This window comes from Suncus etruscus, chromosome 9, assembly GCF_024139225.1.
Source record: "Suncus etruscus isolate mSunEtr1 chromosome 9, mSunEtr1.pri.cur, whole genome shotgun sequence".
Lineage (NCBI taxonomy): Eukaryota > Metazoa > Chordata > Mammalia > Eulipotyphla > Soricidae > Suncus > Suncus etruscus.
The window spans coordinates 31,691,405-31,713,737 of record NC_064856.1 but is presented as its reverse complement, the minus strand read 5'-3'; the positions used below and the strand labels follow the sequence as shown (position 1 = coordinate 31,713,737).

The 22,333-nt window shown below is 48.8% G+C and overlaps 1 protein-coding gene and 1 pseudogene across 1 annotated transcript in view; one reads left to right on the top strand and one right to left on the bottom strand.

Annotated features, from left to right (window-relative positions):
* ATP9A (ATPase phospholipid transporting 9A (putative)) overlaps positions 1 to 22,333 on the top strand; it is a 109,900-nt gene that overhangs the window by 1,666 nt on the left and 85,901 nt on the right. The gene's annotated exons all lie outside the window — the stretch shown is intronic.
* Positions 6,357 to 6,908, bottom strand: LOC126019160 (uncharacterized; annotated as a pseudogene).

Genomic DNA, 22,333 nt, shown 5'->3' with positions numbered 1-22,333 from the left:
ATGCAAATGATTAGCTCGAAGAGTTGCTTACCTGCATATTGAAATAGGCATCATTCATTTGAGGCCCAGAGGGAGCCCTGGTTCCAAAAATAAAATGAGGATTTCTCCTTGGTGTTGAAATGGAGGATCATTTTCCCCTTTACAAGTTGCCACTTTCCACTTCGTTTCTATCCAAATAGGGAAATATCATGATATTTCCCGACTGGAAGCCTTGGAATTTGTGTCTATGTTCCAGGACTTGCAGAGCAAGTGTGGGGGAGGAATGAGGTAGATGTGGTACTCTTAGTGTTTACAAACAGGTCTGGAAAAAGAGAATGATGAAGAGGCTGCCTGAGATGTCAGATGGAATGGGGTTTGGGGGAGTTGAAGAAGAAGCTAAAGGTCGAAGGTTGCCAACTCCCGGCTGGAAATTGGAGAGTAAGGTTTCTGTTCCCGTGCTTTATAGTGACTGACTTTTGGGGGTTATTTTTCCACTTAAGGGTCAGTGATGTTAGGTTTCTAGTACACAGAGACTGTATGTGAACCTGGTCTACTAATAGGTATAGGAGAAGAGGTGCAAGGGTTAAGGCAACTTGCTTTGCATGGGCTGAGTCTAGTTCAGGCTCTGGTCCCCCAGCACTGCTGAATGTGGCCGCCACACCAAAACTACTACCAGATTTTTCATTTGATGGCTCTAAGTCATAGGTTGGAATTTTGTGGGAGCATACATTTCGCTGTGCTAAGGGACCAGGCCAGGCTCAGAGGAACATGTGTGGTGCTGGGGATTGAACACAGATCGGGTGTGGACATGTCAAACACCTTAGCCAGTATCCTGTATTTCTGATTCCTTTTTTATGTTTATTTTGGAGGTGGGGTATACATGATTATGATCAAGAATTACTACTAGGGGTATTTAGGGACCATATGGGATGCTGGGGATTGAATCCAGTGAGCTGCATGCAAGGCAAGCTCCCTACATGCTGTACTATTGTTCTATGCCCTGGATTATTTCTACTTATATTTAGTTATTTATTTGGGGTTACATCTGGTGGTGTTCAGGGGTTACTCCTGGCACTGAGCTCAAGAATTAGTCCTCATGGGGTATAGGAGACCTTATGGGATGGTGGGGATCCACCCAGATTGGCCGTGTGCATGCAAGTGCCCAACCTGCTACAGTTCTAACCTTAAGTGTAAAATTTTAAGACAACCAAGGCACTGTTCCCTTGTTTCATCAATAAAGCTGGCCTCATTTGGTTGCTCTTTGGTGAGAGAGACCAAATTTCAGATCTTTTAGCTCTTATTAAGCTGCCAACTTGGCCAGGCTGCAGGTGGTAGTGGCACGCCAAGAAAGCCTGCTGAACTCCATGCTTCAGCACATGGAGGCAATCAAGGCCTGCTGGTGTCCAGCAGTGATAGAAGGAGGCCCACATCCCTTCTGGGTAATGATTTGCAGACATATACACATTTGACCATGCTTAACACACACACACACACACACACACACACACACACTTCATAGGACAGAATGTAAAGTCCTTTTTGTGTAAGGTGGTGCCCCTTTGGGCCTCAGATGCTATCATTGTCAACTAGCCCATAGGATAGCTATCACCCTACAGGGCAGTGGGAATGATCCCCACTAATAGCCTGGAAGAAGGAGGTTTCCTTGGACTGCAGACCAGAGTTTTAGGCCAGCACCTCTTGGTGAACTCAAAGACCTCATTTCCTGGAGCAGTGTCCACAACTTCTCACGAGAGTGCTTCCACCTCTTTGCTGCTGCTGTAGCACCGCATTCTTTTTTTTTTTTTTTTTTTTGGTTTTTGGGTCACACCCAGCAGTGCTCAGGGGTTACTCCTGGCTCTGTGCTCAGAAATCTCTGCTGGCAGGCTCAGGGGACCATATGGGATGCTGGGATTCGAACCACCGACCTTCTGCATGCAAGGCAAACGCCTTACCTCCATGCTATCTCTCAGCACCGCATTCTTACTCACTCTGCATATGGGTGTGCATATGGGTCACCTGGTCTGTTTGTAGCCACAGGGACTGCTCCCAGAAGAAAGCTTTCTGTTTTATCACACAAAAGTGGGCCCATCTTTTATTTTTGGGGGAGCCCTGCGTGGCTCCTTCTGGAAGTTCTCTGCCCACCAGGCTGGCAGTGTGAGGGTATGAGGCTATGATGCCACGAAGGCTCTGGGGTGTGTGGGGTCATCTCAGCAGTGCTTGGGGGAACCTCAGGCCTATACCTATCTCTACGTTCAGAGGGTCTTGTGGTATCAGGGATTGAAATGGGGTTGGCTGCAGGCAAAGCAAGTGCCTTAAGTTCTTGATTCTGTTTTTCTGGGCCCTCACAGTTGGATGATCTCAAGAAGGTCAAGGCAGGAGGGGATAGTACAGGAGTTAAGGTGCTTATCTTGCACAATTAGGTCAATCCCAGTTCAACTCCTCACACTTCATCTGGTTCCCTGAGCACTGTATGACCCAAAAATTAAAAACAAGAAGAAAAAAATAATAACCTCACCACCAATTCACAATTGTGAATTTCACAAATTATCTTTACTGTGTCATCTGTCACAGAGTTTAGTTCACCAACAAAACTGCTATTAATTTTTAGATTTTTTTGTTTTGTTTGGTTTTGTTTTTAGCAGGGGTGGGAACCCACACCCGGCAATTCTCAGGGGTTACTCCTGGCTCTGTAAGTCAGGTGGGCTTCAGGGACCATATGGGATTCCGGGAACCAAATTCATCTCAACCATGTCTAAGGCAAATGCCCTCCGTATTATACTATCTCTTCGTCTCCATGGCTGTCACTGGCTAGCAGGGACAGCCAGATAAGTGGGCAGGTGTGAACATCGGCTGTCTTGGGGATGCCTGTAGGAGAAACCCCATTGATTTTTGAAACTATATATAGGGTGTGTGCAGCCCTCACCACAAGTTTCATTTCTGGACATTCTCAGCTCTCCTGGTGCCTGGAGCTTACCCCAGGGCAGCAGTGGTTTCTGTCCTGTATGTCTGCTCATCTGCTTGTCTGCATATTCTGTAAGAACATACCCAAGGGATTGACTTGGCTCTGTCTGCTCTCACTTTGCCGAATGGCTTTGAAGTTTTTTCCTGGCTATTAGAATTCTATCTAGCCGATATACCACATTTGTTTATCTGCTCAACAAAGAGACTGGGCTCCTTTCCAGTTTGGGGCTGTTTATGATAATGCTGCCTCGAACATTCCAGACTTGCTTTCATATGTGCTTTCATTCTACTTGTTCACAGGGAGGTTCTAAGGGGATGTCTAACAGTGTTCTGCATTTGGTCCAAGGCGCTTCACCCTCCTCTGTCTCTAGTGAAATATTCCGCTTGCTGTAAGCTTGGTACTGGCGCACCTTTCCCCTATCTAGAACATTCTGTACCCTAGACTTCAGTGGGCCCACATGCAGGCACCAAGAGCCTCTATTATTTGGTACACATCACACCATGGTCCTAGCTGGCTTTCTCCTTATGGCAGACCAGGAAAGGTGATCAAATGTTCAGGGCAGAAGCTTGAAATTCCAGCATCTTCCCTGGTATCCCTATCTTCCTTCTCTCACTCCCTTTCTTCTTTCCTTTTTTTCTTTTTGGACAAAATCAGGCCAGTGCTTAGGGCTTATTTACTCCTGGTAGAGCTCAAGGGGCCATAATGGATTCCAGGAATCAAGCCTGAGTCAACCATATATAAAACAAATGCCCTGCTGCCTGTACTATCTCTGAACCCCCAACCCCCAATAATTTCAATCCATTTTGTTGTTTGATTTTGGGCCACAGCTACCAATGCTCAGGGCTTACTCCAGGCTCCACACTCAGGAATTACTCCTGGGAGTGCTCAGGAAACCATATGGGATTCTGAGGATCCAACCTGGGTTTCAGCAGTGTGCAAGGCAAGCACCCTGTAATACTATTTCTTCTGCCCCAGTTTCTATCCTATTAGCCTTCTTTCCCTTTGAGGGGGATGGCCACACTTGGTGGTGCTCAGGGATCACTTCTGGAGGGGCTCAGGGGGGCCTTATGTTGTGTTGGGGATTGAACCTGGGTCAGTCACCTGAAAGGCAAGAAGAACCTTGTCCTTTCTCTGGGGCTAAGGTCTCCCACTTCTGCTATGAAGGTCAATCGGGCTGTCCCCAATTCCCTGAGCAGCACTACTCTTCTGGATTCTCAACCTCAGCTCCACCCCTGGCCCCTGTATCCCTGCTATTGGCTCTCCAGGGAGGCAGTGCCTATCAAAGTTGGCTAGTAAGACCCAGGGAGCCCTATGACCCCATGTCCATCAGGAACTAGCTGACCCTGTGTGACATTCAGTTTATTCAGTCATTCATTTGAAATGACTAGAGTTCAGGGCAGAAGAGATAGTACAGCGGTAGAAGGTTTGCCTTGCATGCAGCCAATTTAGGACAGACAGTGGTTCGAATCCCGGCATCCCATATGGTCCCTTGTTCTGCCAGGAGCAATTTCTGAGCACAGAACCAGGAGTAACCCTTGAACATCAGCGGTTGTGACCCAAAAACCAAAAACCAAAACAAATAAAAAGAAAAGAAATTACTAGAGTTCATATGGCTTAAAGATACTTTTTGTTTTTGCTTTTTCTTTATTTTGGGGCCACACCTAGTGATTCCAGGGGTTACTCCTGGTTTTGTATTCGTGAATCACTGTTGGCAGTGCTCTGGGGGACAATATGGGATGCTGAGGATTGAACCCTGGTAGGCAGCATGCAAAGCAAGTGCCCTACCCACTGCACTATCTCTCAGGCCCCTGAGCACTTGCTTTGCATGAGGGAGACCCAGGCTCAGTCCCTAGCACAACATGGTATTTTGAGCACTGTAGACTTTATCCTCAGGTATACTCATGGGTGTATGCTACGCATGGGTGGGTGCAATGGATCAAGGCCTGAACAACAGAAGGTAGGGCATTTGCCTTGCATATGGCTGATCTGGGTTCCATTTCTAGCATCCCATCTGTTCCCTTAACCTGCCAGGAGTGATTCCTGATGACACTCAGGAGTTACTCCTGGTTCTGCACTCAGAAATTACTCCTGGCAGGCTCTGGGGACAATATGGGATGCCAGGGATTGAACCTGGGTTGGATGCATGCAAGGCAGATGCCTTCCCTGCTGTGCTATTGCTCCAGCCCCAAGATTCAGAATTTGCTTCTCTGCTTCCATGGCCCTCCACATCAGCCCCAGTCTCCCTGCCCACACTGCTGAGTCATGTATTGCTGAATTGGTCCCTGGGTCCCCAGTACTGCTTTGGGGAGTTCCCCAAAAGAAAACTCCACCAGACCTGTATTTTAGCCCAGGCTTTGTGTATGGTTGATCTAAGAACACCTGCTCTTAAAAGACTCTCAACAATTTTACACCTTGTGAAAAATTGTGAATGCTAACTTTGTGGGTGCCTGTCCCAGCACCCTGTTCGCCTTTGGGAAGCATGCCTGGGGGCAGGTTTTCCCTGGGTCCCAGTGACTGGTGGGCAGGACTCCTTCTACTCTGGCTCTGGCTCACCCAGAATTGAGGCTTTCTAAGAGCTGATTCTGGTTTGGGGCCAGCAATCTTGATGATCTGCTTTGTTCTTTATTCTCTTCCTGATAAGGAAACTGAGGAGAGGAGAAAGCCTGCTGTTCACCAGGGCCAGAAGGAATGGTAGAACAGTCCTAGTACAGGGGTGTCAGATTCCAATTCAAGAGAACAGGGCACTTCCGGGGGTGGGACTGCACCAGCTCACAGTCCCACAATGCTCTGGATTTACTGTTCTTCCCAGCACCAAGTTAGTTCTTTTTGTTTTGTTTTTTTAATTTTGAAGCCACACCCTGCAGTGCTCAGAGGTTACTCCTGGCTCTTTGCTCAGAAATCGCTCTTGGCAGGCTCGGGGGACCATATGGGGTTCCTGGAATAGAACCTGGGTCCGTCCCTGGTTGGCCGCATGCAAGGCAACTATTCTACCCTCTACTGTTGTGCCATCGCTCTATCCACCCCCACCCCCACAAATTAGTTTTGATTTTGTTTTTGCCAGCAATGCCAGAACAGAAAGTTGGGACCTGACAGCTCTGAGGGTATATTGAGAGCTACTGTAAGAAGAGAGATAAGAATGTGGCAAATGAGAATTCAGGGGTGTGGGTGTGGCTAGGGAGAGGCTGGGGCTACTCTCCTGATCTGGGCCCATCAGTTTGGAGGGCTCCATACTCAGTTCTGGTATTTGATGCCGCTTACACCCGTAGTACCAGAGATTGAGCTGGGGTCCTTATTCATGTATATCCATCTCTGAGCTTTCCCAAGCCCTACTACTGTTTTATTTACTTTTAATTTTAATTTTTTTATGGTTCTGAAAAGAGCTTTTGGAATAAATGCGGGGTCTTGGCCTTGCAGCTTATGCCCTCTCGCCTCGGATACGCCTGGCTAGCTGGATGCCCTTGGGAATGATGGTGATGAGCTTGGCGTGGATGGCGCAGAGGTTGATGTCCTCAAATAACCCCACCAGGCCTCCTGCAGCGCCATGACTGCAGAGCTCTGGAAGTGCAGGTCGGTCTTGAAGTCCTGCACGATCTTGCACACCTGGCGCTGGAATGGCAGCTTGTGGATGAGCAGCTCGGTGGACTTCTGGTAGCGGTGGATCTCGAGCAGCGCCATGTTGCTGGGCCAGTAGCGGTGCGACATCTTTTTTTGTTTGTTTGTTTTTTTGTTTTTTTTGGCTCACACCCGGCAGCGCTCAAGGGTTACTCCTGGCTCCAGGCTCAGAAATCGCTTCCGGCAGGCTCCGGGGACCATAAGGGATGCTGGGATTTGAACCACCGACCTTCTGCAAGCAAGGCAAAAATGCCTTATCTCCATGCTATCTCTTGCAGGCCGCCTTGGTGACCAGCTGCTTGCTGGGAGCCTTCCTGCCTGTGGATTTCCGAGCAGTTCGCTTGGTACCAGCCATCCTATAACTGGTGCTTTGGAAACAAGACACTTCCTACTACTGTATTTTATTTTTTATTTTTTGGGCCACACCAACAATATCTACCTCTGTACTCAGAAATTACTTCTGGTAGCAATGAGCTTTGGAGTACCATACGGGATGCCAGGGATCGAACCCAGATCAGCTGCATGCAAGACAAACGCCTTACCTATAGTGCTATCACTCCAGCCCCTCTACTACTGTCTTTAAAATCAACATGGCCAACAGGTAACATTGTGGTAACACGAGGCTGGTTTCAAGGTTTTTGGTTCTGCACTCGGATCGGGGGACATATTGAAATAAGAGGTTGGCTACTTACAAGGCAAACTTCCTACCTGCTGTAATGTCTTTTGGGCCCCTCAATAGTCAGTCTTTTTTTTTTTTTTTTTTTTTTTTTTGGTTTTTGGGTCACACCTGGTGGCGCTCAGGGGTTACTCCTGGCTCTTCGTGCCTGACAATCGCTCCTGGCAGGCACAAAGGATGCTGCGTTCCTGGATTGGCTTCATGCAAGGCAAACACCCTACCGCTGTGCTATCTCTCCGGCCCCATCAATAGACAATCTTTATTAGTAACCTTGTATACAGAATAGCCGAGAGCTGGTCCAGTAGTGTCTCAGGCACCCACCCATCCCACGTCAACTGCAAATCTTTTGTTTTAATTAATTTTTGTTTTGGATCTCACTCCCTGATTGTTGCTTGGGGGGCATTCCCAACCCATGGGGCACTCATACAAAGCTTCACTCCAGTTCTTAGAGCCATTCCCTAGCCCATGGACTGTCCTTTCTTTCACCAGGATGGAGAGAGTAGTAGCTATGTAGTGAGGTTGGTACTCATCATAGGCACTGATCATGTTCTAGAAAATTCCCACTGAAAACCTCTGCTCTGGTGGGGAAGATAGGCCAGGTATTTCAGCCAATGGCATTTCCATCAACAGAGCAGCGCAGAAGCCTGCCTCCTTCCTCTGGAGAATGAATCAACTCTGACTCACCTTCCTCTCTGCTCAGCTCATTTACCCTAGCATATTACATAGAAATCGCAAAGCAGAAATGGGACTGGGGTGGGGGGAACAGGACCACCCAATTTTGGGTCTAAGAGGGATGCAGGGGAGCCTGGTTGAATCTCGGTGCTGCTGGAGTGAAGGACTTGGAGCACTGATGGTCAGTGATGGCCTTGAAGCACCCATCATGGTGTATGTGTGGGGTATCTTCCTTTTTTTTTTTTTTTTTTTTTTTTTTTTTTTTTTTTTTTTTTGGTTTTTGGGTCACACCCTGTGACGCTCAGGGGTTACTCCTGGCTATGCGCTCAGAAGTTGCTCCTGGCTTCTTGGGGGACCATATGGGACGCCGGGGGATCGAACCGTGGTCCGTCCTAGGCTAGCGCAGGCAAGGCAGGCACCTTACCTCCAGCGCCACCGCCCGGCCCTGGGGTATCTTCCTTTAACACCAGAGGGTATGTGTTTCAGGGAGTGCTGTCCCCCTCAGTCAGCTTTTAGCTCTCCTGGGCTGGGACCAGGCCTCAGGGGTGACTGTAGTTGCAGCTCTCTGCCCGCCCCCATTCCCAGTTGCCCATCCAGTTCCCATTTCTAGATTTTTTTTGCCACCCCCCCTCCCCATCTGCTTGGAGCTCCTGCCTATATTAGTCCTGACCAGGGACTCCAGGGATGCTCATGACAAGTGTTGGCAGTAGCTGTGTTGGGGGGCACCTCCAGGAAGGCTGAGGAAGGGGGTCTGGTGTTCCTTTGCTGAGAAGCCAGCTGACAGGTTAGAAGAGGTGGCAGACATGGCCCTGTCTCTCTGGACTTGGGACTGTATTTGAACAGGAAGTTCTTTTTGCTTTGTTTTGTTTTCAGGGCACACCCTGTAGTGCTCAGGGCTGGCTCTGTGCTCAAGGGTCATTGCTGCTTGGGGAAGGATTTTATCAAACAAGGGTCTATGCTCGCTCCTTCTGGCCCACAGTTCTTTTGATCTCTTAGCCCTGATGCAGATATTGGGGATCCTTAATGGGAGGGGGCTGGTCTGTGCTGATGGCTACTTTGGGAATCAACACAATGTGTCCCTAGCTCTGTATATGACAGGGTGGCAGGGAGGTACCATTGTTTAATTTAGACAAAGGACAAAGGCTAGGTCATTTTTTGTTTGTTTGTTTGCTTGTTTTTGTTTCTTTGGGCCATACCCAGCAGTGCCCAGGGCTAACTCCTGGCTCTGCATTCTGGCATCACTCCTAGCAGGGCTCATGGGACCCTATGGGATGCTGAGGATTGAACCTGGGCTTACTAACCATGTGTAAAGAAAACACCTTACACACTTGTCAATCCCTTTGTCCCCAAACCAGGCAACTTGTTTGTTTGTTTGTTTGTTTAGTTGGTTGTTTTGGGGCCATATATAGACATACTCAGGTCTTCTTCCTTGATGCTGGGCCTAGCAGACTCTGCTTTGACACTAAAGGGGCTCAGCTTCCTCTTGGGACAAATGATATTTGATTTTCTGTGGTCATGATCAGAAGTACATTTAAATATATAAAATTTGACTGTTAGGCATATAGCAATTTTATAATTATATGTTGTACAACATAATAATCTAACCCATAATGTCCATTTTGTGGTATATAACAACGTAATTATAGGATGCAAGCGATATGTGATAGTGTACAAATGAATGTCTAGTGATATTATGAATGTGTTGTTGTATATTAAATATGAGGCACAGAGTTGGAGGCCAGGAGGTCGCTCAGAGGACTGGGGTGTCTAGCTGATGTGACCCTGGAGTCCAACCCGGCCTCTGTGTGGCTTCTCAGGTATTTCCAGTTGTGGCACTGGTGGCCCACAATATTACTGGAGAGGCCCACAATTCACGTATCACCTTAAAAGTAGGATGTTTGGCAGGTGCCTCTCTGTGCCCAAGAATCACTCCTGGGACTCAGGAAACCCTATGGGTTGCTAGGGATCGAACCCAGGTCAGCTACCTATTGACCTGGTACCACCCTCCCTGCTGTACTAACACAGCATTCCATGTTATACTATTTCTCTTAGCTTCCCCGCCTCCCCTTGCTTGGCCAAGCTGTTTGCAGAGAGAAGGGTGATTTGTGGACAATGGTCCATTCACCAGTGCTCTTTGATTTTGGTTGAACAGTGGAGGATTGTGGAAGGCACAGCTGGAAGTGGCAGAGGAAAGAAAGAAAAGGGTTTCTTGTGAGAACAAATGAGGTGTGTGCTGCCTGCACCCAGTGAGTTCCCTGGCATCGGCTCAATGCCCTGATGAGCCTGGTGATTAACCCTCCCCTCCTAGAAGGAGGTAAGCAAGGTCCCGCACCCCTACCAGGAAGGTGGGCTGCTGCTCAGCCTGGCCATCTTACCATGTTGGTGTTGTTGTGGGTGTAGGTGTGGATCATTGTTTGTCATTCATTCCTCTGACCTCTGACCTCTGGCCCATGGTAGGCCCCGTGGTAGGTATGAGGGTTTCTCTTTCTGTCTCTCTGTCTCTGTCTGTCTGTCTGTCTGTCTGTCTCTCTCTCTCTCTCTCCAGCCACATTTCCATTTATTATCTTTTAAAGGTGCTGTGTCCTGTCATTTGATGGAGAATGACAAACCTGCTGGACGAGAAATTCCTGTTGCACTTTCCTTAGCTAAGTTCAGCTTTCTGATTTAGTAACTGGCTATGTCTTGGACTGTTGGGTGAGGCCATGGGACATGCTCGGGGCTCGGAGAGACCACAGAACACTGGAAAACTGTCTGGCATGCAGGAGTCTACAGGTTGGATGCCCAGAGCTGCATGACAACCCTGCCCCAAAAGCTTTGCCTTGGCTCCAGCTTTTTTTTTTTTTTTGGGCCACACCCGGTAACGCTCAGGGGTTACTCCTGGCTATGTGCTCAGAAGTTGCTCCTGGCTTGGGGGACCATATGGGAAACTGGGGGATCGAACCGCGGTCCATCCAAGGCTAGCGCAGGCAAGGCAGGCACCTTACCTTTAGCGCCACCGCCCGGCCCCAGCTTTTTTTTTTTTTTTTTAACTTTATTTATTTATTGTTTTTTGGGCCATCCACCCCACGGTGCTCAGGGGTTACTCCTGGCTCTATACTCAGAAATCACCCCTGGGAGGCCAGGGAACCATATGGGATGCTGGGAATTGAACCGGGTCCCTCTTGGGTCAGCCACAAGCAGGGCAAATGCTCTACTGCTTCGCTATTTCTGGCTTCATGGCTCCAGCTTTGAACCCCCAGCTGAGTTGGCTGAGTATCTCTGAGTGGCCTCTGGGCCCTGACCAATGCTTGTCTACCCCCTAGTAAGAACAGAATATTTGGGAAGTATTTGGCGTCAACTCTTATCTCTATGGTCACAGATAGGCCTCTGTGAAGCAAAAAGTTAAACCATCAGCATCATGACTGCTGCTCAGGAGAAGAGATGGGGACCCAGGGGCATTCTTGGGACTCAGAGTAAAGGTGGTCTGAGCTCATGCCTAGAGTGTGCCCCAAAGACCTCTTTTTGTGGTAATCCATTGATTATGCACAGGGCTAAGCTGCTGTTCAGCCAACACAGCAGCATCTCATTCTTGGTAATTTGAGCAGGTTTGGTCTCTTTGGTATGTTTTTGTTTGATTGTTGGTTTTTGGACCACAAGTAACTGTGCTCAGGGATCACTCCTGGAGGTGCTTGGGGAACTATATGTGATGCCAGGGATCAAATGAGCGCCTGCCACCTGCAAAGCTTTAACCCCTGTACTAGCTCTCTGACCCTCTGGGTGATATTAATCAACCTTTATTTTTAGGACTAGGGAGATAGCTCAAAGAACTGGAGCATATGTTTTGCATGTGGGAATCTTGGGTTTAATCTGGCACTTCATGATCTCCCTAAGCACCTCTAAAAACACCCTCCAAGTACTGAGCTGGGTCTGGCCTTAAAACTAAAGCAATATAAGTTTTTGTTTTATTTTGAATAGGGGACACAGTTGGTGGTGCTGGGGAGTACTATGCTGTGCTTGGGAGTATCATGTGGTGATGGAGAGTATCACGCAGTACTGGGAGTAGCATGAGGTGCTGGGGGACACTATATGGTATTGGGGAGCACTATGTGATGCCTCGGATGTTGTCCAGGACTTCCATGTGCACTTCTGCCCTTTTTTCTTTTTGGTTTTTGGACCACACCCAGTGACACTTAGGGGTTATTCCTGGCTATTCACTCAGAAATTGCCTCTGACTTGGGGGGTCATAATGGACGCTGGGGGAATCAAATTGCAGTCCGTCCTATGTTAGCACTTGCAAGGCAAATGCCCTACTGCCTGCGCCACCGCTCTGCCCCCTCACTTCTGCTCTTTAAATGTCCTTCCCCCTTGGGCTTAGAACCTTTATCATTATTTTTTCCCAGCAGTGCTTAGGGCTTATTCCCTAAGCATTGTTGGGTGGGTGGGGAGCGGCCAGTCCACTCTCAGGAGTGCTCTGCCTGCCCCCACCGTCTGTATTTGAAATAAATATTGAGTTCTTAGCACCTTTCTCTACTGTTGGTCTGGAGTTCTTGCCCCCCTCCCCTACAGCCTAATTCAAGAGCTCCCTGAACTCTGCCAGCACATGACCAGATGTTTCTGTCTCCTGCAAGTTTATGACAGCCACATTTCCAGACAGTGCATTTCCAGGAGGGCATATTCCTCCCCTTTCTGTTGTGATGTGAGGGCTACACACTCCTGGTGCTGCAGGATCTCACTATCAGAGCTGAGGATCACAGTCTGTAGTGTGGGGTGGGGTCTGGGGTTGAATTTGCAGCCTCAAACATACAAGGCAGCCAAGCAACACTGAGCACCTCCCCAGGCCCCTGGGTTTTGTCTTTTTGATTGTGCTCAGTTCATTTGATAGGAATTGTAATTGCTAACTCCAATTGTGCACTTATTACTGTCCAGAGTTGTTCTAAGTCCTATGGATCATCATAGTTAATTCTCCTGAAAATCCCCTTTAACATGGAAAGTGCAAGAGAGATGGGTAGATTTTGCCCTTTTAGAATAGTTTGGGTTTAAAACAGGATTTTTTGGGTGACATTTTTCATATCATACTCCTTTTAGTGTGAAAAAGTGTAAATGAGACCACAGCTGCTACAAATGGATTTATTTCACTGTTGATTTTGATCTTTGCCTGTTCAGAAACTTCATGCTGTTGCCAGATTTTTCTCTGCATTTCTAGGGTTTGGAATGACAAAGCCCAAATTTCTTTTGGGTTTTATTTATTTTGGGTTGGGCACATAGCCACAGTGCTCTGGAGACCATGAGGTAGGTGCAGGATATAAAATCTGAGCCTTTCGGGACTGGAGAGATAATAAAAGCAGGAAGGGCATTGCTTTGCTTGTGGCTGGCCCTGGTTATATCCTCAGGACCACAAACAACTCCCCCCCCCCCTCACTTAGTCCACTCGGAATGATTCCTAAGTGCAGAGCTAAGAGGAAGTCTTGAGTACTGCTAGGTGTGCCCCCCCAAACCAAAAATCAAACCAACAAAATGCACACAAAAGAATCTCAAAACCCCAAGCCTCTTGCATGCTAAGTAGTGTTCTGGCCTGATGAGCTATTTCTCTGGCCCCTAGACTGGAATATAACTGGAATTTACGCAGAAAGTTGAATTTGACCATGAGTCTGCATGCTCTCTGCTTTATGAATTCTTTTGTAGTATCTCTATAAATGATTTTCTTTCTTCCTTCCCTCCCTACTTCCCTTCTTTCCTCCATCTTCCCCTCCACTCCCCTCCCTTTCTTTCTTCAACACCTGTGATGTTTAGGGTTTTTACTCCTGGCAGATACAGGTGACCATATGGGGCACTAAGGATTGAACCTGGGTCAAACCCTAACCTTAACCTGGTCTGTTGCTTATTCACCCTTCTTTCCTTCATCGCTCTGTGTTCATTTTTTTTTTGAGGGGGGACAACACATGGTGGTGCTCAGGCCTTAATATGGCTCTATGCTCGGGGGAGGGAGTTCAGTCCTGAGCATAGAGCAAACTTGGGGATCATATGAGATGCCAAGCATTGAACCTGTTTTGGCCCCATGCAAGACAAGCATCTTGCCTGCTGTTTTATCTCGCTGGCCCCTCAGGAATTGAACCTGGGTCAGCAACATACAAAGCAAGAGTTTTATCTGCTGTGATAGTTTTCCATCCTGAGATGATACTGAATGGAAAGAACAGAGTTTGTGAACATGGGGTGATTTGACATTGTGTATATATTCTGTTGGTCCTGATGAAAGCTGAGAGTTTGCAAGCATGATGTGACAGAGGAAAATTCTAGAAGCTTTGAATTATCCCAATAACTATAAATTCTTCAGCAACAGTATCTATTTACATATTTAATTTAAATCTTGATCTTGATAACCTTCCCACCTCCTCTGTGTGAGAGAGGCTCTGCTAATGAGTAGAAAGTCTAAAACTTGTATTATTTCTGTTTACTTTTATTTCTTTGGATCATACCCTGGCTCAGGAGAGTGATCAGGACTTATTCCTGTGTCTATGCATAGGGGTCATTCCTGACTGTGCTTAGGTCACTCCTGGTGGGGCTTAGGGGACTGACTACATGGGGTGCCGGGGTTGGAACCTGGGCGCATGCAAGCGCCCAACCCAGTATAATATCCCTTCAGGCCCAGCACTTGTATTTCTATATTTCTACTCAATACATAAGGAAATGTGTTAGGATTTGAGTGAGTCACTATCAAAATTCAAACAAAGTAATTTAATTTAGTTAACTTATTTCGGGAGACCACAGCCAGTGATGTTTAGGGTTTAATTCTGGCTTATGAGCTGGGGATGACTTTGGGTAGAAACTAGGGGATCATGTATGATGCTAAGAATGAAACTGGGTTCAATGTGCAAAGCAAACTCCCTACCCACTATATTCTGGTTCTGGCCCCCAAATTTCTTTTCTCTCCTTCCCTACCTCACCATTCCTGCTGTGATTACAGTGATAGCAATCCACACACTATGCCTCTTGGCACTCCAAGTGGTATCAGGATCCAGCCCAAGCCCACTACTCAGTGGGTCTCTCCAAGTGACCTCCCTCTTGCAGTAGCAGCAGCAGAGACTCAGGCCCCAAACCCTGGCCGCTCTTATCAAACTGTGCTCCAGTTTGAAGTTGAAAAAATAATGAAGCATGGACTAAAGCGATAGTGCCATGGGTAAGGCATAACCCATGTTTGCTTCCTGGAACCCATATAGTCCCTTGAGCCCATCAGGAGTAAGCCCCTCCCCCCCAATAAGAAAGAAAGATGAGGAGCTGGAGCCATAGCACAGCAGTAGGACATTTGCCTTCCACGCGGCCGGGTTCAATCCTTGGCATCCCATATGGTCCCCTGAGCCTTCCAGGAGTGATTTCTGAGTGCAGAACCAGGTGTGGCCCCAACCCCCTCCCCCCCCCAAAAAAAAGGATGAAAAATGCAGCCTCTGTACTGGGGCCAGGCTTTCCCATTTGTGCCTCAGATCAGGCCAGACTCTCTTCTGCACCGCCATTAGGATGGTCTCTAGTCTGGTGTACAAAAGGGGTTGCTGTGTGTACAGTTTGCCCCAGGTCAGCTCCCAGCATTCTCAGGTCAGTCATTGAAGACCCTGGTCACCACTGGGGTATTCCAGGTTATTCAGCTCTGCAGGGCTCTACAGAACCACTATTTGGGTGCTTGCATTGAGCCTGAGTGGCTAAGAATCGCCAGCAGGCTTTGGGGCCTCTTTCGTTTTGGTTTGTTTGAGCCAGTGCTCAGAACTTAGTCTTGGTTCTGTGCTCAGGGATCGATGGAACATACAGGTGACCCTATGTGGTGCTGGGAAAGAACCCAGTTCAGTAGTGTGCAGAGAAAGCGTCCTTTCTGCTGTGCTAGTGCTTTGACCTGATTATAGGCCTTCTGAACACTGTTAGGGATTCCTCCTTAAACAAAACAAACACAGGGGAGAGGAGAGTCCTGCAGAAAAGCTGCTCTTAGGCTCCTTTCTGGGGATGTCAGGGTTTCTTTTTGGTTTTGGGGCCACACCTGGTGACACTCAGGAGTTACTTCTGGCTATGCACTCAGAAATTGCCCCTGGCTCAGGGAAACATATGGGATGCTGGGAATCAAACCCAAGTCCTTCCTGGGTTAGCTGCATGCAAGGCAAATGCCCTCTGCTGTGCTATCTCTCAGATCCTGGATCTCAGAGTTTCATGTAGCTGCTGCCCCAGTTTCTGAGCGTGTCTCCAACTGGAACAGATTTAAGTCTGGGTGGGAGCTATCAGCTCAGAGCCACAAATGCCACCAGCATGGAACTTCCCACTGGTCAAGCCCATGTCCGCTCTGCTGGCTTCTCTGTGCCAGCGCCACTGGCCTGGGGCATGTCAGTAGATCAGAGGCACCAGTATGTTCCCCTGATACTGGCATTCGTATGTTCCCTGAGGCTGAGATAGTTGTGCAAGAGTCCAGCTCTGGAGCTTCCGAGTCTTCTCTTCTCAGGGGTTCCACTCGCCACCTACTCTTCACAGAGATCTGCCACCATCCTCCACTCCACTCCCCCCAAAATAAGAACAGGCTCCTCAAACACAGTGCTGGCACATTGTAGTGTTTGGCACTAAGATGGACATGTAACATTTGCTCAATAAGTATCGCTGGCTGGCTGTGGGAGTGAGGAAGGAAAAGCATAGCTTTGATCAAAGCACGGGCTCTGTGCCCTGAGTTTTTGGTTTTCATTGTGTGCACGTGGTTTTTGCACCACCCCTATTGTGTTCTGAGGTAACTCCTGGCTTGAAGTCTGGAAGTACTAGGGGATGGTACAGTGCTTGAGACAGATCCTCCTGCAAGCAGAGTGATGACCCTCATCTAGCCCGCTGCATTCTCCAACCCAGCTTTGTTTGGGAATATCACTCCACAGATCGTTTTGTTTTGTTTTGGCTTTTGGGTCACACCCAGCAGTGCTCAAGGGTTACTCCTGGCTCTATGGTCCTGGCAGGCAGGACCATATCGCCTTACCTCCAGGCTATCTCTCAGGTCCCAGATTTTTTTTTTGGGGGGGGGGAGGGCTTTTTTGGGGGGGGGTCACACCCGACGGAGCTCAGGGCTCTACATTCAGAAATCGCTCATAGCAGGCTCGATGGAACATATAGGGTGCTAGGAATCAAACCGGAATCCATCCTGGGTTGGTCACATGCAAGGCAAACACCCTACCACTGTGCTATCACTCTAGCCCCAGAACTGTTTTTCTTTCTTTTGAGTTAGGTGCTCACTGCTCAGAATGGGGCCTCTTAGGGAGCTGAGTCAAGGGGCCAGAGGAAGAAAAGCAATGCAACCCCCCTTTTTTCTTTCTTTTTTTTTTGAGGGGAAGGAAGGACACACAACATTGCCTAAGGCTTCTGGCTCGGGGATGATTCTTGGCACGCTCCAGGCTTGGGGGACCATGTGGGATGCCAAGAATAAAAGCCACCTCGGTCATATGCAAGACCTCTGTCTCTACAGCCCCTGAGAGCCCTGGGCTTCTATGCACAGAGAGAAAAGGGCTCCACACCCTCTCCCTTCTCTCTCTGTAACACTATTTCTCTCTCTCCCTCACCCCCCCACCCAGGTTTCTTCCTTCAAGGCCACAGCCCCAGAGCAGCCCCAGGCTTTTGCCTGAGGCCCCGAGACAGCTTTCCAATCTATCCCAGACTTGCCACTTGGCTGGCAGTGCTTCCAGACCAGCTCTCGCCATTTCCAGCAATTTATAATAATCTCCATTATTTCCCTTCCCCTCATGAGTGCTGAGCTCTGTGTGAGCATCACTCCAGCTTCATCAGCACTGAGGTGGGGCCTAGAGGCTAGAGAAGGAGCCAGCTAAGCCACACTGCGGAGGAGGAGCCCAGAGTCCTGCCTGAGCACCCTCTTGGCTCTGGAACTCCCTGCTCAGCCCTGAAGCTCAAGCATTTTATTCTTTAGTTGTGAAAAAGAGAATCCTGTTACAGAAAAGCAGTAGATCCTGTTACAGAGAAGTTAAAGGAGCAATGGCTGGAATTACTTGGAGACCAACCCACCCTGTTAGCTTTTAGGGACTATAAATTGAGGTTTTAAGTTTTGGTGTTTGTTTGCTTGTTTGGGAGAGGGGCTTACCCAGTGGCAGTGGTGCTCAGGGTTTTCTCCTGGCTCTGTACTTAGGAATCACTCCTGGCAGGCTTGGGGGACCATATAGGATGCCAACATTGAACCTGGGTCTGTCACATGACATGCAAGGCTAATGCTCTCCTGCTGTGCTATCACTCTGGGCCCTTGAACTGAGATTTTATAGGGAGTCACAGGGGCCGGAGCAATAGTACAGTGGGTAGGGCATTTGCATTGCATGCATCCCCTGATCTGGGTTTAATCCTTGATATCCCCTGAACATTGCCAGAGTAAGTCCTGAGCACTGTTGGATGTTGTCCAAATAAACAGCATAGGTGCTGGGGAGTGGGTGTGTGGTGCCTAGCATGGAATGCAGGGCCGTGCACGTGCTGATGTGTTCTTTACCACTTGAGCTGTCTTCTCCATCTGCATCCTTACTTAGTGACTCACAGACCACGGTTCCTCTTCATTCTTGCTCATCGGAACTAGAACTTAGGGAAATCATCTCATTGCTTGAACTTTATGTTTTGTAAAGCTCCTAGGCCAGAACCTGAAGTTTCTGGTGGCAAGTGACATAAGTCAGTTCAAGAACTCAGTACAGGGGCCAGAGAGATAGCATGCAGGTAGGGCATTTGCCTTGCATGCAGAAGGACAGTGGTTCGAAATCCCGACATCTCATATGGTCTCCCGAGCCTGCCAGGAGCGATTTCTGACCGTAGAGCCAGGAAGTAACCCCTGAGCGCTGCTGGGTGTGACTCAAAAACAAAAACAACAACAAAACAACAACAAAAGAACTTGGTATAGTTATTTGGCAGTTTTGAAAGGGCCTGGTTTTCTCTGCCAGATTTGCCTCTGGTGGATGGATGTGGATTGAATAGAATGGATTCTACACCTCATTCTGGGTTGTAGGGAGTTATGCTCCCTTTCCCTGCTGAGTCCTGCTCATTCTGCAGCTACTACTGTGTGCCTGGCACAGCTAGGCGGTGTAGCTCAGACCTGTGTGACCGCCTGTGGGCAGGGCCAAGTGTCAACACAGGCAGGGCAGCACTAAATGCCCTGGATGCTGGGTGTGGTCTATTGAGAGGCATCAACCCCCATGGCACCTGAGCACCATCTGTATACAGGCCTGTGCTCTGAGGAACATTTGGTCTTCTCTTAGCCTGTGGCCAGACCTATACACAATTTAGGCCTCACTTGGCAGTGCTCAGGGATTACTCCTCGCTCTGCGCTCAGAAATCACTCCTGGGGCCCGGAGAGATAGCACAGCGGCGTTTGCCTTGCAAGCAGCAGATCCAGGACCAAAGGTGGTTGGTTCGAATCCCGGTGTCCCATATGGTCCCCCGTGCCTGCCAGGAGCTATTTCTGAGCAGACAGCCAGGAGTAACCCCTGAGCACTGCCGGGTGTGATCCAAAAACAAAAACAAAAAAAAGAAATCACTCCTGGCAGGCTCCGGGGACTATATGGGATGCCGGGAATCAAACCAAGGTCCATCCTGGGTCTGCCGCATGTGAGGCAAACGCCCTCCCACTGTGCTATCTCTCTGGCCCCTGAACCATCTCCTTAGGTAGTCCCTGGGCCAGGCCCTCCTGCTGGGGCTGTCGACATTTAAAATGGGGCAGGCCTGTGCTGGTACACTGGGTGGTTGGTTAACTGAATCTCCCCACCCACCATCCTCTCTGAGCCTACCGTATGGACAAGTGTGAACCACCCCCTGCACCTGGTTAGGACCCCCAACTGCAGACTGTGATCTTCATGATCTTTCCTTTCCCTCCCCTTCCTTCCTGTGTGAATGAGACTGACTCTGGGGCGTCTGCCTGGCTGCAGATAAGCGAGTGGTGCAGCAGAGACTCTGGCTCGGCAAATATTGACCCAGTGTGGAGGCAGCTCCTTGCTACATTCGGTACCTTTTCTAGAAACATTGTTCCCTTGGAATTCTCCAGGAATGTTGACTTCTCCCTGACAGTTCCGCCAGATTGTGAAACCGCCTGCATAACTGCTCCACTGGCTCCAGGTGGCTTAAACCTTTGCTTATCCTTATTTCATTTGGGCCAGAGAGATGTAACTCGGGGATAGAGCGACTGCCTTGCATGTGCAATTGAGCTCTGGCACTGCTAAAAACGATACAAAAATAAATTGTGGGTCTCAGCTGCTTGGACCTTGGGTGCCATTCCCAGTATAGAAATGGGTGTGTGTGTGGGAGGTGAGGGGAGTCATTCATTGCAGTGCTCCGGGGCCATCCCATGCTGGGATCAAACCTGAGGTCTCATGTGCTCAGTCCTTTGTGCACCAACCTTGTCCTCATGTTTCTTTTTGCTTGTTTCTTTTGAGTTTGGGGGCTTTGCCTGTGTTGTTCAAGGCAATTCTTGGCTCTTTGGCTCAGGAGTCATGCCTGGCAGTATTTTAGGGGGACTTTATCTGGTATCAGGGATTAAACTAAGATTGGCTGGTTGCAAGGCAAATGCCTGACATCCTATTTCTTCAGCCCTTTTTATTTTAAAGTCTAATGGTAAGAAAGTTCATTTTGGTTTCCTCTGTATACGTGGGTGAAGGTGGAAGCATGCATTCTAAATTCTGCTGCAGCTTCTTCTTTTTTTTTTGGTCACACCCAGCTTTACTCACAGCGTATTCCTGGCTGGTTCCATGCTCAGAGATCACTGTTGGTAGTGCTTAGGGATCAGATTTGATGCCAAGGTTAGTACCTGGTGGCGTTTGGGGGAGTTCAGAGCCATCCCTGGTAATGCCTGGCCAAGTGATGTAGGCTTGAGGGTGAAACTCAAAGTTCACCAGAGCTACTCCCAATAGGGGCCACACCAGAGATGGAATTCAGGACCCTGCACATGCTAGCCATTGAAACATCTCCCAGCCCCTCTTGGGCAGAGCATCCCCCTTGTTAGTCTTACCTCTGTCTCTCCAGTCCAAAGCTACTGGCTGTGGGGCTATGGGCTGCATGTTCCTAAGCACCCTGGGAGAGCCCCATTATTCCCCTCCCAATTGCCTGGAGAAAGTGAGGAGCTGGTTGTAAACTTAGAAATGTATGTGGGATCAGGCTGGCTGGCTGAGAATTAGAGTGAGAAGTCTGCTGGCAAAAGCTACCAGGACGGGCCCGGAGAGATAGCACATCGGTGTTTGCTTTGCAAGCAGCCGATCCAGGACCAAAGGTGGTTGGTTCGAATCCCGGTGTCCCATATGGTCCCCGTGCCTGCCAGGAGTTATTTCTGAGCAGACAACCAGGAGTAACCCCTGAGCACTGCTGGGTGTGGCCCAAAAACCAAAAACCAAAAAAAAAAAAAAAAAAGAAAGCTAGCAGGACGGTAGATTATTCTCTCTTTTTTCCCTTTGTATTCTGGGTTTTGGCCTAAACCTGGCTCCGTGCTCAAAAGTTGCTTAGGGGATCATTTGGTGTAGGAGACCCAGTGATAGAACCCGAGTCTCCTCCTACATGCCAAGTGTGTACTCAGCCCTTTGAGCACCCCTTCGCTCTGCACTGCTCTCCACCCCTGTTGCTCATCATGAATGACATTCAGACTCTATTGGAACCCACTGAGCCAGGAGATGCAGTGCACTGCTGTGTAGACAGAGACCAGCTAGGACCAGCAGAGGAAGAGGGAGTGAAAGCAAAGTGTAGCCTCCTAGGTCCAGGCCCTTCCTGCTGTGATGGCACCTTCCTCCTTGTGGTTCCCCAGAAACTGGAGCCAGGTTAGGCCCCACACCAGGCTTGTTTCCTGCCTCCTGCCCCATTCTCCACATTAAGGGCACCACTTCTCTGGTACTCTAGAGAGAGTCCAGCCAAGGGTTCCCTGGTCCCTCACCAATCCACCTGGGGGCCTGAGCTCTAGCACTTAGCAGTGGACAGTAGCTTTTCCACTATGTTATGGGAGCTGGGGCTCAGCTCAGAGGATTTGTCACCACGAAACAAAGTCATGCAACCATTAAGTAACAACATCACAAAAATAAAAGCAAGGGCCTGAGGCTATAAAATGGTAGGAAGTATGTTTGTTTCCTTCCTTCCTTCCTTCTTCCTTCCTTCCTTCCTTCCTTCCTTCCTTCCTTCCTTCCTTCCTTCCTTCCTTCCTTCCTTCCTTCCTTCCTTCCTTCCTTCCTTCCTTCCTTCCTCCCCCCCCCTCTTCTTTTTTTTTTGGTCACACCTGGAAGCACTCAGGGCTTACTCATGGCTCTGCACTCAGAAATCGCTCCTGGCAGGCACGGGGAACCATATGGGATGCCAGGATTTGAACCAATGTCAGTTGCTTGCAAGGCAAACGCCCTAACACTGCTATCTCTATAGCTCCAGATGTTTTCTTTATAAACAGCCAACACAGGTTCAATCCCTGGCATTCAGTGTGAGCACCACCAGGAGTGAATCCTGAGTAC